Below are 13,502 nucleotides of genomic sequence, written 5' to 3'. Positions count from 1 at the left end.
TGTTTGTGTCTGGAAGCAGCAGGGCAGGGCAGGGCACTCTCTGCTGTCACCACACCGCTGTATAGGACCTATTTGTCCCTTGACCTGGAGCCTTCCTGATTTCAGGGGTGTCTTGTTGGTGCAAGGGGTGTGCATTTGAGGGCACATGGTACTGGTTCTTGACCCCTTGCACGCATGTCAGGCAGTTGATGGGATTGATGTCTTCAGACCTCCATTTTATGAAGATCCTATTTAAAAAGAATCATATTATCTGGAAAATGATTCTGTAGTGTTTATTTCAGCTCGATGTAATCTATACTCTTGGCTATTACTTTCTTACTTAAAAAAGTTTGGTAACTTGTAAATGTCTGCTTTCTCCACCTAGCATAGGGTAAGAAGTAATTTTTCTAGGTCAAGATTTGAACTTTTGTTACTACTGGCCTGCTTGAGGGCTTCCTTTAGACATGCCTTTCCCTTTTGTGGGTCTTGTAGGATAAAAGGCCATCAAGCCAGTGCCAGCGGCTCTCAGTCACCCTTTCTTCCTTGTGGGGATCTCCCCAGGGAGGATTGTTACCTATCCTCTCCAAGGGCCCGCCTTGCTGTCTGTACCCAGGAGATGGGTCTATACCTCCTAAGGGGCAAGGGGTTTGCGACAGCTTTGTGTTCAAGCTCCCAAGTCCATGGAGCTTTGCTTCTGTTCTCTCGCACCTGGAGAACAGGCTGGTTTGTGAGGGCACAGCAGGTGAGCCACGATGGTTTCCTAGCCCTTCCCTGTCCTTCCTTGCTCTTCAGTGTAAAATTTAAAATCTGGTTCTGCTCTTAACTGAAGAAGGAAAGGTGACTTTAATTGTCTATCTCAGTTAGTCAAACTCTTTTTCACACGTTTGTGATTTTTTTACATGAAATCATTTTGTGTTCAGTTATTATATGCCCTGCTGTGTGGATTTCTGAGTTTTGATCCACATTAAAAGCAGATGAAGTGTTCAGCTGAAGCCCAGCATGACCGTGTTAATCTGAAAGGGGTTTACTTTAAAAAATAAAAAAATAATTGAGCAATAAGACAAACCTTTGGCAGCCCCTTTGCTTCTTTCACAGGTGAATGTGACAAAACTAGTAATTATTATTAACTGTGACTTTCTCTAGATTGTTCCTTAACACTTTTTAGACAAATGAGCGAGTTTAGAGTTACTTGCCTCCTTTAGTAAGATTAGCGAAAATATTAAAATTTAATCACCTTTGTTGTAAAGGCTTTGGGGGATTAAGAGGTAATGTTCTTAGGTCAGTGACATGAAGAGTGATGCCTTTTAAATGAACTTGAACTCCCCAGGAAGTTCTGATATATGCGTTGTAATTTTCAGTAAACTTGTCTGTGGCGATGGTTGTAGATGGAAGGTGGGTCTCCTGGTGACAGAGCACAGTGGTGCCCTTTGAACCTGACTGCTGGCTGTGTCCCTGTTCCTGCTGTCCCTGTGGCTCAGCCCCACATCATTCAGCAGCAGAGTGTGTGCAGGCAGACAGCCGCCTGGGTAGTTTTCCTCCTTTGCGTTTATGTCTAAAGTGTGGTGCTTGCTGTTATCAAAGTGAGAACAACGCTGAATGGGATTGTAGTTGATGGGTTGTATCTAAAGTAGATTTATAGTTCTGAGGTCTTTGAAAATGTTTTAAGTGAAAAATGGAAACACAATACTTTGACTAATTTTATGTGTTTATCAGGTAGCTTGTTAGAATTGGTAACTCCCTCTTCTCCCTTCTCACCCAGTGCTAAATGGAGTGGCCCCAGAGAGCAGCATACCTGGATGAGGCTCACCTCAGGGCCCGCCTACAGACTCTACTCCTCCATTTGTGAGGAGGCGGAAACAAAGGTGGTGCTATGAACTTGCTGGATGGGCCTTTTCTTATATTCTGGGTGGGAGAAGGTGACCTCTCAAGAATAACCTGCCTGCTGGGGAAGTCCCTGGGCATGGCTGTGTGTATGTGGGGGCACTCCACTGGCCCGAGCCTTTTGGAGCCATGCCTGTTCTGCAGACTGACTTGGTCTTGCCTAAGAGTGTGATAGTCTGCCTGCTTTGATATGGCCTATATTGGTAGCACACCGGTTAAGCGCTTGGCTGCTAACCAAAAGGTTGACAGTTGGAACCCAGCATCCCCTCTGTGGGAGAAAGATGTGGCAGTCTGCTTCTGTAAAGATTTACAGGCTTGGAAACCCTACGGAGAAGTTCTCCTGACTCTGTCCTATAGGGTCACTCTGAGTTGGAATGGACTCGACAGCAGTGGGTTATATGTCAGATCAGAAAGCGCTCAGTCCTGTATCTTTAACAGGCTGTCAGTTCTGGTGTTGGGTAAACCACTGGAAACCTGTTCTTAGCCATGGAAAATTGGAATTTTTTGAAACCTTCTCTTGAAGCCTGTTTTCAAAAAGGTTGTAACAGAAGCACCTGGGAAAGGTTTGTTGCTGATGTATTAGCTTTAAGGTGGCCTAAAAAACATTTAGTTGGTGTTTTCTCAAGTAACTCAGTGGTCTGATTAGAAAATAATAGAATAAACGTTTAGAATGGAAAAACATTTATTTTACTTGTTTAATGTTGTGTGCCATCAAGTTGATTTGACTCATAGTAACTCTACAGGACAGAGTAGAACTGCCCCATAGGGTTTCCTAGGCCATAATCTTTACGGGAGCAGATCCCAGGTTTTTCTCCCACAGAGCCAGTGATGGGTTCAAGCTGCCAACCTTTGGGTTAGCCGAACATTTAACCATTGCGCCACCAGGGCCTCTTTGTTGTTTAATAGTTGGAAATAAATTGCAATTCTGAAGGAAGAATTGAAAATAGTGTTGGCGTGTTGTTAGCCTTACCCTCTCTTTTTTGTTCATCTCTTGCTGGCCACCAGCAGAAACACTTTCTAGCCTGCCTTCTGTGAAGTAGATCGTTTTTATCAGAGTTAGATTCTCACAGGCACTGCTTTCCAAAAGTGGCGTGCCCTCTCTGATGGTTCAGGACAGGAACTCATGAGTGTTCGTTTTGTAAAGACCAACAAGGAAAGATAGTTCTTGAGTTGTCTTTTTGCTCTTGCTGTTCTTTGTGACAGCGCAGAAGCTCTTTCCTTCTTCTCATGTCCTCGCTGCGGCAGGAAGCTTGTCATTGCCTCAGTAGTGCTGACTCTTATTGGCTGTCTGTCAGGCCTGTGTTTTCTGTAGGTTTTAAACTTGAAGCTATACACTGCTGTGAGACCAAAAGGCTACCTGATTGAGATCAAAGGAAAGGAAAACCATCCCCTGTCCCTTTCTGTAAGGAGCACTGGTGACCCAGTGGATAAATGCTCAGCTGCTAACCAAAAGGTCGATGGTTTGAACCCACCAGCCACTTCGTGGGAGAAAGATGTGGCAGTCTGCTTCCGTAAAAATTAAACACAAAAACAAAAAAACCAAAACCAAACCCGTTGCCACTGAGTCGATTCTGACTCATAGTGACCCTATAGGACAGAGTAGAATAGTCCCATGGAGTTTCCAAGAAGTGGCTGGTGGATTCTAACTGCTGACCTTTCTGGTTAGCCATAGCTCTTAACCACTGGGCCACCAAGTCTTCACATAAAGATAACAGCCTTGGAAACCATATGGGGCAGCTCTCCTGTGTCCTACAGGGTTGCTATAAGTTGGGTTTGGTCCTTTTCTATAACAAACAGGTCTTTACCCTCTCCTTAACCCTAACTTACTTCCCCATCTGCACTGCCCCAGTGTCTTATCCATCCAAAGGCACCCTTCTCATTGGTCTACCCCTAATCTCTGGAGCTTAATGTTTGTCTTTGTCTTGTTGTTATTAGTGCTGTGTGTAGCCCTGTGTTGTGTTCTGGATTTCAGCTCTATTTTGATACCTAGGTGACTGTTTGACTCATACGTTAATCTTACTAGTTCATAGTAACCTGAAAGCAAGTGGCTGCCTGTATAAAAGGGAGAATATGTTCACAGTCAAGTCTTGCTGTCTTCCCACGTGTGGTTGACTTCTCTTCCCACATAAGCAGACATAGCCCTGGACTCTAGAAGGTCGTGACAGGCACCTTGCAGGCAGGCTTGTGTCTGGGCTGGGCCCAGAATTAGATTTGTGGAAGCACCTAGTAGTAACTGCCAGCCCTTTCCCCAAAGGGCATCCTGGGGGCAAACCTGAGTTCTTGGAGGAAGCCTTGGCGTATTCTTTTTTTGGGAGGGGGATAGTTTGGGGGGTTCAGGATTAAGGATGGAACAGATCTGTGGGAGATAGGATGTTTTAGACTCCTTATCTTGCCAGCTACCTTTGTGGGTGCCTACTTCAGCGGGAGCTGAGACTGGCCAACACAAAGCAAGTGGGTGTTAATAGAGACTTAACTTTGGAAGACTCTCCATGGAAGCGGCATTGGGAATGGAGGGCAGGAGGCGGGTGGTACAGCCCAGCTCAGCTCTGGGTTTGGAGCAGAGCGTCCTTGGCCACCTGTGGGCCCCCTTGGTGCCACTGCCACCTGGCGGAGGCTCTTGCAGTCAGTTTTCTGGTGCCCACCTGCTGCCTTTGGAGGCTGCACTGCCCTGGGGCCACCCACTTAGGACTCCATCTGCTTTGACTCCTGGGCTTAGGCCATTCTTGGTCACACTTTGTTCCTGGATGATTTTATTGCCGTTTTCTCTGCAGCCACATAGTAAACAGCAGGCCTCTGCTTAGCTGTGTGCTAAGGCTTTGATTCAGACAGAAATCAGTCCTTTAGAAAGGGGGTGGACATTTCATGTCAGCTGGAGGGATGCCAGCCATTGGGAGGCAGAGGCAGTTGTTTCCTCCACAGCTCTGTTTTGTCCCCTCAGGAAGTAACAGAATAGGGACTGGGGAGGAAGTGTTTGAGTTTCCCTGGGAACTTTAAAGCCCATCACTTTGGTAAATGTCCATTACCTGAAATTTCACCCTCAAATTAATCACTTTCCTTTTGTGGTTCTTCTGTTTCTATCCCAGTTGACCTTTGTCCCCACACCTTTATGTGATTTCATCTCACCTTTGGAAGCACCAAGTAGTCTTTCTTACCAGTGGCAAGAGGCCTATGATTCTTTGCCTTCAGTAGCTGCCAGGAAGAGAAGGGAATCAAGAAGCAGAGGCCCAAGTGGCTGTCCAAGGAGGAAACAGACTTAGAGGACCTCTTTGTCCCTGTGACTGCAAGTGCCACTCCCATACATGTTCCACTGTCCCATGCAGAGTCCATGAATGAGTCCTTGAAACCAGAGTATTTACCAAGGTCATGGTTGTATGCTAATTATCCATGTTGTGTCCCCACTGGGTAAAGGGAGCACATGGTCTTTGGCTCCTTTTCCCGTGCCCTCCACTCAGGTGTGACATAATGGTTATGAGCTCTGCTCTTCACAGAGAGACCAGCAACCATCCCGCAGCACTTTGGTGCTACTTCATTCATGCTTTTCTGCTACTAAATTGAGCAGCAGAGAAAAACAGGCTAGGATTATGGGTGATTGCAATTTCCTAAGTTAGTGTGGACCATACACAAAAGGCTTGGTGAATAGTCACGTTTCATTGTTAACTTAGGGGGAATGTGTTCATGCGTAGTGCTTGCAGTCCTAAATGGGAAGGTGGAGAATGTTGACAGTAAAAAGTAAGCTACAAAACAGTGTGTCCAGCATGACCTCATTTTGGCTGAAGAATGCGCTGCAGGGTTCATTGGAGACTTCTGGGTGGTGAGAATTTACTCCTGGTTTTTCTGTTAGCGTGTCAGTATTACCTACATGTTTTATAATAAAAATGTAGTGCTTCTGTTTTCATACTAAATGGTTATTTAAAAAGCAAGTAGATCATGCCTCACTTCCTCCCTCTTTTCTCCAAGCCCCTGGAGCTGAGAGTCTAGACTGGTCTTGGGGATAAGTGTGAATCCTGTGTGAGCTTCATTTTAGGTGGAATGGAGCTGGCTTTTCACGGTGGAAACTGACGTGAAAGTTGGGAGTACAAACAAGAAATAGGTATTTCACATGGCATAGCTGAATAAGTAAACGACCTCATTTGTTAAAAGCTGTACTTTTATTTCTTGGTTAGGATGTTGAGCTGGGCATGAAATATTTATTTCTAGAGTTTGAGCAGCTGGACTGTCTAGTTGCAGTTGTAGCAGAGGCTAAAGCAATGCATTTCTTTCAGCCCTGCTTTGGGGCATCACCTACCCTGTCACTTGCCTCGAGTGTTTTTGAAGGTTATTAGGGCACTAGAGAAAGAGGGGAGGGTTAAACTAGACCCAACCTTTGCACTCAGGGTAGGGGCATGATTTCCAAGCTGGTGGTTGCGTTGCTGCCCAAGGGGCTGTGTGTGTGTGTGTCCCCACCTTCAGCTCCTGGGTATCCGCAGACTCTGCCCGCTTCCTGCTTCCCTTTGCTGTCCCTGGGGCGATGGTAGGTTGTAAAGCACTTGTACTTGCTTGATTCAGGCGCCGCATGAGATGGGTATAATAGGCATTATCTGTACTCCAGGAGGAAGGAAATCGGCCCAGAAGGCCAAATGGCTGGGCCAAGACCCAGTTGAGTAGCTTGGGGCCTAGGCTGCCATGAATACCCTCAGAGGGCTAATCTGTGCCCCACCCCTGCCACAGCAAGTTAGTTTCCCATTACACCATCTGCTCGTCTGCCTGAAAATGTTCAGTAAACATTTGCTGATAAACTGAGGAAATTTGGTAATGAGAGGTGGGTATACGCTGACAAATATCCTTCTGCCTGGCTGTGTGAAGCTGAAGGGTATGCTTTCTTCAGATTAGAATTCTCAAGCTCCATTTCTGTGTACCGAGATACCTGTACCTACACTCGTGGTGGTTGTTTGGGCTCGAGCAGGTGAGTGAGTCCTGGGAAGTGTGTGACTGCAGTTGGCTTCGCAGCGGCTGTGTGTGCAGTTGCTGAAACTGTTTTGACTGTGCAGGTGGAGGAGTGACCAAGGATGGTGGTCCTGGCTGTAGGTACATCTTTTTCCACGGTTGACCCCTTACAGACAGACTCCCCTTCTGGGCTGGAAAGGTTTCTCTGAGAAGTCTTGAGACTGCCTTTTGATCCAGCTTAGGCACCGCAGGTCCACCTGGAACCCATTGCCAAGGTGAAGGCACTGCAGGGACTTGATTGATTGGGATAATTGGGACTTGTAGTCCAAAGTGGGGGCCCTACCCTGGGGTGCAAAGAGGAGTGGGCTGGGGAGGCAGTGGACAGATGTCCACCTGGCTGTTCCCTTTCCTGCTCCCTTACTGGTGAGCATCTCAGGTGCTTTGGACAGCCTGCTCGGTCTTCAGATGGCTCTCCTTTGCTAGAGATAGAGGTGGTCCTTCTCTTGCGGGGGCCTCAGGGTGAAGTCTGTAGGTGCTCAGCAGATGTCTTGAGACTTAGAGGATGCTTGTGACCGGTGTCAGTGGCGACTCTTTCTGTTATAACCATCTTCCTCCTGCCTGTTTCTGTGCCACAATTTAACTCAGACTGCACCTTCTATCATTCTATTGTTGGAGAGCATGTCATTCCATATAAGTTACTTGTTCAGATAATGAGCATGTTATATATATATATATATTTATATATATATAAAATAAAATACTTGTTGTCATAGTTTTATTTTTTATTAAGGTCGGGACTATTACAACATGAAAGGTTTTTGGTCCTTTATGTAACAAACCCGACTGATAAGTGCTAGTGTTTTGGTAGTTTTCTCAGTATCTTTTCTTCTAGTAAGGAGCTCTGGTGATGTAGTGGTTAAGCACTTGGCTGTTAACCAAAAGGTTTGATGGCTCAAACTCATCAGCCGCTCTTCAGGAGAAAGATGTGGCAATCTGCTTATGAAAAGATTACAGACTTGGAAACCCTATGGGGCAATGCTACTCTGTCCTGTAAGGTTGCTATGAGTTGGAATCGACTCGATGGCAACGGGTTTGCTTTGGTTTGGTTTTTGCTTCTAGTAGTCTCCTCTCTCTCACCCAGTCCCACATCTCTCTTTCAGATTTGTTGTTTACCATCTGCTTAGAGGCTTGGGCAGCAGGACCCATTAAACTGTGCCTGGAGCATCTATGTGGGGAGCCTTGAGGAAGAGTAGATCGTTGATGCCCACACTGGAAGTAGGTTTGCTTATTCCTTACACCATCCCTATCACTGTGCCCCTAATCTCAGGGATACATTGCTGAGTGGGAGCTGCACAGAATCTTTTCTCCTTTTAACCCAAATCCAAGTGATGGTCACTCAGCCCAGTACCTGTGAGAGACCCTGGCTGTCAGTCATTCTCTCTGTCAACCTCACCTGCAATTTTCTCTAGATTTCCTAGCCGAGGAGTCTGTCTGAATGTTTGTCCTCCAGCACAAACGGACTGCAGGTTGGCTCTTAATACACTCGAGCCACCTCCCTTCACTGTGCGGTGCTCAGTGTGAGGCTGCAGGCCAATGCCAGCAGAGCCTTGTGGAGACTTTATCCACGCCTGGATCCAGGTGTGGCCCTTACCATGCCCTGGGGTGGCTGCACAGAAGACACTGGCAGGAGTGGTGCTCTCACAGAGGCACGTGCCTCTCTAACCAGCTTAGGAGAAAAGGAGTTAAAAATGGCATCATTGTTTTGCAACTAGGATGCCAGAAATAACATCTACTCACAGTGAGTTTCTTGGTGGACACGAGGGACTTTATATTTTATATACCCATTTATATTTGGACCTGAATTGAAGCTTGAGCAATTTGGGGATGTAGAAAATATATTATTGGTGAATATAGATGAAGGTGTGTGTTTTTGAGAAATAAGGATTGGAAAACTGTGAAATGGGGAGTTTCTGCAGCAGGTTATTTCTTTCTAAGTTTTTGTTTTAAAAAAATTTTTACATTAGTCTTATATTTCCTGGGAAATTATTAAATACATTTTTCTTGCTAAACAAGGAAAATGTTAAAAATGGGGCTAATGTCTCCCTTTGGCTTCCCCCCAGAACCTCAATTCTTCTTCCATGGTGGGATGTGTGCATGGTGCAGGCTTCTCGGGGACAGACCTCAGGCCTCCATGTCCCAGGACCTGAACTGGGAGCATGAGAGGACACGGTGAGTGCGTGTGCTGAAATTCAAGTCTGACACCTGGACACGTATTTATCCACTAGTTAGTTTCTGGCTGCTGTAACAGGGTCTGAAGAATATGTTTCATTCACCAAGGCTGTCTTCTCCAGCTGTTGGCCCCTACTCCCCATACTTGGTTTTCAAGGTATCATGAAAGCCCCTTTCACTGTTAACACTTGATTTGAGCTGGTTTTTAAAAACAATCATATTTTTTATTCTATCTAGAAACTGGCAGAAGGTCTGTGCCAGACATTCTTAGATTTTTAAATCAAGATAAACATTTCTGAACATTTTCTGTTTGCTAGGCTCCTCTTGCTGGCCTGTGTTCTGCCTTGACCTGCTGACTGTGTACAAGTCTTCTTGGAATGACTTTATGACAGGTGGTGGAGGGCATGGTGAGGGGCATCGCCCACACTGCCTGCCTCTACACCTGAGGGCAAGCTGCTTTACGAATGTTGGTGGGTGCAGATGGTCCTGATGTCGTCTCCTCCCATTCCTGTCATGCTCAGGGAGCCATAGTTTTTCATTGCTCCTCCCAGGGAGAGGGTCAGCGTGCACCACAGCCTTCCAAGGCCTTGGCTTGTCCATGCTACAGCATGTGTCTTCGTACTCCGTAGTGTGCCATTGGGCCTTGTAAACTGCCACCTCCCCCCCTCCTGCCCCCCCCCAAAAAAAACCCCACACATGAAAGGAAAAAAAAAAGACAAATGCCTGAGAATTTCTCCTCAGTCTTCAAAAATTTGACTGAATCTCCACTCCTCTGTTCTGCTTTTCCTAATCACAGTGGTAGGTGGGGGAGGGGCTGCCCACCCTAGGCAGGGCTTGCTTAGGCACAGTCCAGCCCCCTGAGTGGGATGGAGGCAAACAAATGGGGCTCAGGGGATGTGTGAGGGGCCTCTCTGCATTGTGTAGGAAGAAGGCCGCACACACCAGACTCAAAAGTAACACAGCCACGTTGTTGTTAACCCTCTTCTATTCTAGATTTTCTAATCTAGCCACTGCTATTAGGTTTATAACTCAGGCTTATGGAAAAATTTAGATTCATATTTTTGTGTATACCAGTGTCTTAAAAAAAAAAAGGAAAACCAAACCAGTTGCCGTCGAGATGATTCCAACTCATGATGACCCCCTGTGTGTCAGAGTAAAGCTGTGCTCCCTGCATAGGGTTTTCAATGGCTGTGAACTTTTAGAAGCAGATCACCAGGACTTTCTTCCAAGGCAACTCTGGGGTGGACTCTAACTACCAACATTTTGGTTAGTAGCCTCACGCTTAACAATTTGTGCCACCCAGGTATTCCTTAAGAAAGAAAGAAAGTCTTGAGCAAATAGCATGCCGGTTAATTATGTTTTGTAATCCTATTGCTGTTACTTTCAGCCTGCTTTATCTGTAGCCTAATTGTGCGTAGATTTAGCTTACTATTTTGTAAATGCTGCATTTTTGTTGTTTTCAGTGGAGTAAGTTGTTAGGTGGTCCAGCTTCAATGAAGTGATTTGAAATTTGCATGGAGAATTGTTAGTGAACATTGATTGGAACAGGATGGTAGACGTACATGTTTCTAAAATCTTGTTGGGCATATATGTTTATTGATCCTGTAGTTATTGAACCTGGATTTTGTAGTTCTTGGCCTTTTTCACGCCTGACCTGGACAAAGATGTGAAAGTACTTTTATTATGCTCTCTAAAGGCACTTTCCTCATCTGAGCCATGGAATACAGGAATTGAGCCCATGATTCTCTTCTCCGTTCTGAGGATGTGCAGAGCTGGTGCACATTGAGAAGCGTAGGAGAGAAGTTGAGTCACTGCATAGAGTGATGTCTTAGGGCATCTAGACTCGATTCTGTAGTTCAGAAAGGCTGCTCTAGAGCTGTTGTTGTTGTTAGGTGCCATCGAGTCGGTTTCAACTCAGTGAATTTAAATATAACAGAACGAAATGTTGTCTGGTACTGCGCCATTCTCACAGTCCTCTACAGCAGGTCTTAGAAAATCTGTTCTGGGCCAGTCAGTGAATACTTTAGGCTTTGTAGGCCATAGAGTCTCTCGCAACTGTTCGCCTCTGTCATTGTGGAACAAGATAATCCGTGCAGATGCCATAAATCTGTCGCCATGAAATAAGTTTTAGAGGCTGCATCAAGGATACTCTAAAAGAACAAAATAGGATAGGAAATACCAGCATGTTGCTCATGTGGTAGATCACTACTGGTTCATGAAAGTTTTATTTTCATTATGTGAGTGTGTTCTGGATTGTGATATAACATATTCTTACTGTGGGTTACAGATTTACAAAAAAAAGATGGAAAAAGCCTCACCACAAGAGACTTTGAACAGTTATTAAATTAATCAATTTACTCAACAGATGTTGAGTGCTTCCTGTGCATATATACTGATTAAGACAACTAGAAGTAAGACATAGTCCTCCTTCCCTAGGTCTGTGGTTCTCCAAGTGCAGGCCCTTGGCCAGCAACATCAGCATCGCCTGTAATGAGAAATTTTACTTCTGATTTGTTAGACATGCAAATTCCCGCTATCCTACCACTACTAACGAGAATTTGCAGGTGGGCCTGGCAGTCTTTGCTTCAGTGAGCACATCCCCGGTTGATTCTGATGCACCCCAAGATATAAAGACACTGTTCTAGCTCAAGGTCCAGACAGTGGCTCTTATTTTTTCATGTGTGTGTCACGAGCCCTGTTGAATATCTGGTGAATGAGATTCTCTTCCCAGAGATGTGTATGTGTTCACAAAAAATATTTTATACAGAATTTGGGTAGATAGGGAGGGAGGTGTTCACTAAGCAGGTGGCACTGGAACTGGGTCTGAAGGAAAGGTTTGTGGGGCTTGGGAGGGGGCATGATATACCTGTGGGTGTGTGTTATACAGTAAGAAACAATGGAGATAACGTGATCCTGCATTGGAGGCCCTTCTTACCACCATCACGCCCTCATTTGATGCCTCAGTTTGAACTAAGTTAATGTGCTTTCCATTCCCTGCACATAAATTTACTAATTCCATCCGTAATAGGTTTCTTTAAAGTCATATCCTGTATTTTTTTGATGTCCCCTCTCCTTTCCTTTTTGTCAGTGTCTGTGCATCACCTGCCTGAAGCCCCCAGTGTATACTTCCTCCACCCAACTTCCATATACCCCTTCTTTCCCATCCTGCTGTGCCTGGCACAGGCCCTTTCCTGAGGACTTCTATTATTATTTTTATTGTTGACTCCATTACTGTTGTTTTGTGTTTGCTCACAGCCAGCATTCAGAATCTCTTTGGGCAGATCTTATCAAGGACTCTTTAGATCGTGGTTTGCAGCCACATTTCCTCTTTTTCTCTTAATTCATTATATAATCCCTAGGTGAATTTTAGATCTTTTATAGTATGTGACTGTCAGAGACATTTGAAAGGCTGCTTAAAAAATTTTCATACGGAGAATACTGGAAATTTTTCAGTAAAACTTTGAGCTCTAAATGTAACTTTCTGTACATTTGAGTTTGAATTTAGCTGGGTGTCCACCCCTTCTTGTACTTCTCATGCTTCTGTGAGGTTCCTGAAGCAGTGTAGTTCATTTCAGTTGCGTAAGGGTTTACATGATGCTCTATAAGAAGGTAACAGATGAAATAGAACTTGAATTTAGACATAAAAAGCTAGTAAGACGTCCATTTTAAAGATAGCTAATCTTTGTTTAAATGGCAACAGTACTGACACTTAAAAGGAGATTTGATAACTCCTTATCTTCTACCCAACCAGAAAAAGTTTATTTTTTTTTTTGGATTCATATTTCTGAAATAAATTATCAGATCAGCTCTTAAAAGACTTAGAATATGTAAGCATTTTAGTATTGGCTCACTGTAGAGTTGTTTGCTGTCTAATACAGTAGCACTAGCCACCTGTGGCTATTTAAAATTAAATAATAAAAAATTTAGCTCTTCAGTCATACTAGCAATATTTCAAGTTCTCAGTAGCAACACATGGCTAGTGACTTCTGAATTGGATAGAACAGCATTGAACAAGTCCATCATCTCAGAACGTTCTCTTGGATAGTGCTGGTCAAGGCAGTTTACCAGGTGATTTTTTTGATCTGTGGTTTAGGGCAAATAACTTTAGAGGGAGCGCTTAATAATTTTTCTTTATTGTACTTTAGATGAAGGTTTACAGAACAAATTGTTTCTCATTAAACAGTCAGTACACATTGTTTTATGACATTGGTTAATAACCCCACGACATGGCAACACTCTCCTTTTCAACCTCGGCGGACCTTTTTATTTTTATTTTTGGTGAAAATATACATAGCTAAAGATACACCATTTCAAAAATTCTACATGTACAACTCAGTGACATCAGTTACATTATTCCAGTTATTCTCACTGTTCGTTTCCAAATTATTCCATCACCATTATCTTCAACTCACTGTCCCCTAGGCTTCCCATCAAACCTTTTGAGTTGCTCTTGTCAATTTGATGTCACACAGATAATTCTTCTTTTTTTT

General features: G+C 44.4%; 1 protein-coding gene across 14 annotated transcripts in view; it reads left to right on the top strand.

Annotated features, from left to right (window-relative positions):
• Positions 1 to 13,502, top strand: part of ANKRD11 (ankyrin repeat domain containing 11) — a 280,415-nt gene that overhangs the window by 143,678 nt on the left and 123,235 nt on the right. For 7 of the 14 annotated variants that reach the window (XM_023732567.1, XM_023732570.1, XM_023732571.1 and 4 more), the window contains 2 exons: positions 7,944 to 8,058; positions 8,904 to 9,012. The exons of 3 other annotated variants lie outside the window; for them this stretch is intronic. The gene's annotated coding sequence lies outside the window, so the exon portion shown is untranslated. The remainder of the gene's footprint in view (positions 1 to 7,943; positions 8,059 to 8,903; positions 9,013 to 13,502) is intronic. 4 more of the 14 variants (XM_023732580.1, XM_023732579.1, XM_023732573.1 and 1 more) reach the window with 1 other exon arrangement.

This window comes from Trichechus manatus, unplaced genomic scaffold (assembly GCF_000243295.1).
Source record: "Trichechus manatus latirostris isolate Lorelei unplaced genomic scaffold, TriManLat1.0 scaffold00053, whole genome shotgun sequence".
In the NCBI taxonomy this organism is placed as follows: domain Eukaryota; kingdom Metazoa; phylum Chordata; class Mammalia; order Sirenia; family Trichechidae; genus Trichechus; species Trichechus manatus.
The sequence above is the reverse complement of the archived record's forward strand: the minus strand, read 5'-3'. Positions and strand labels throughout refer to the sequence as shown.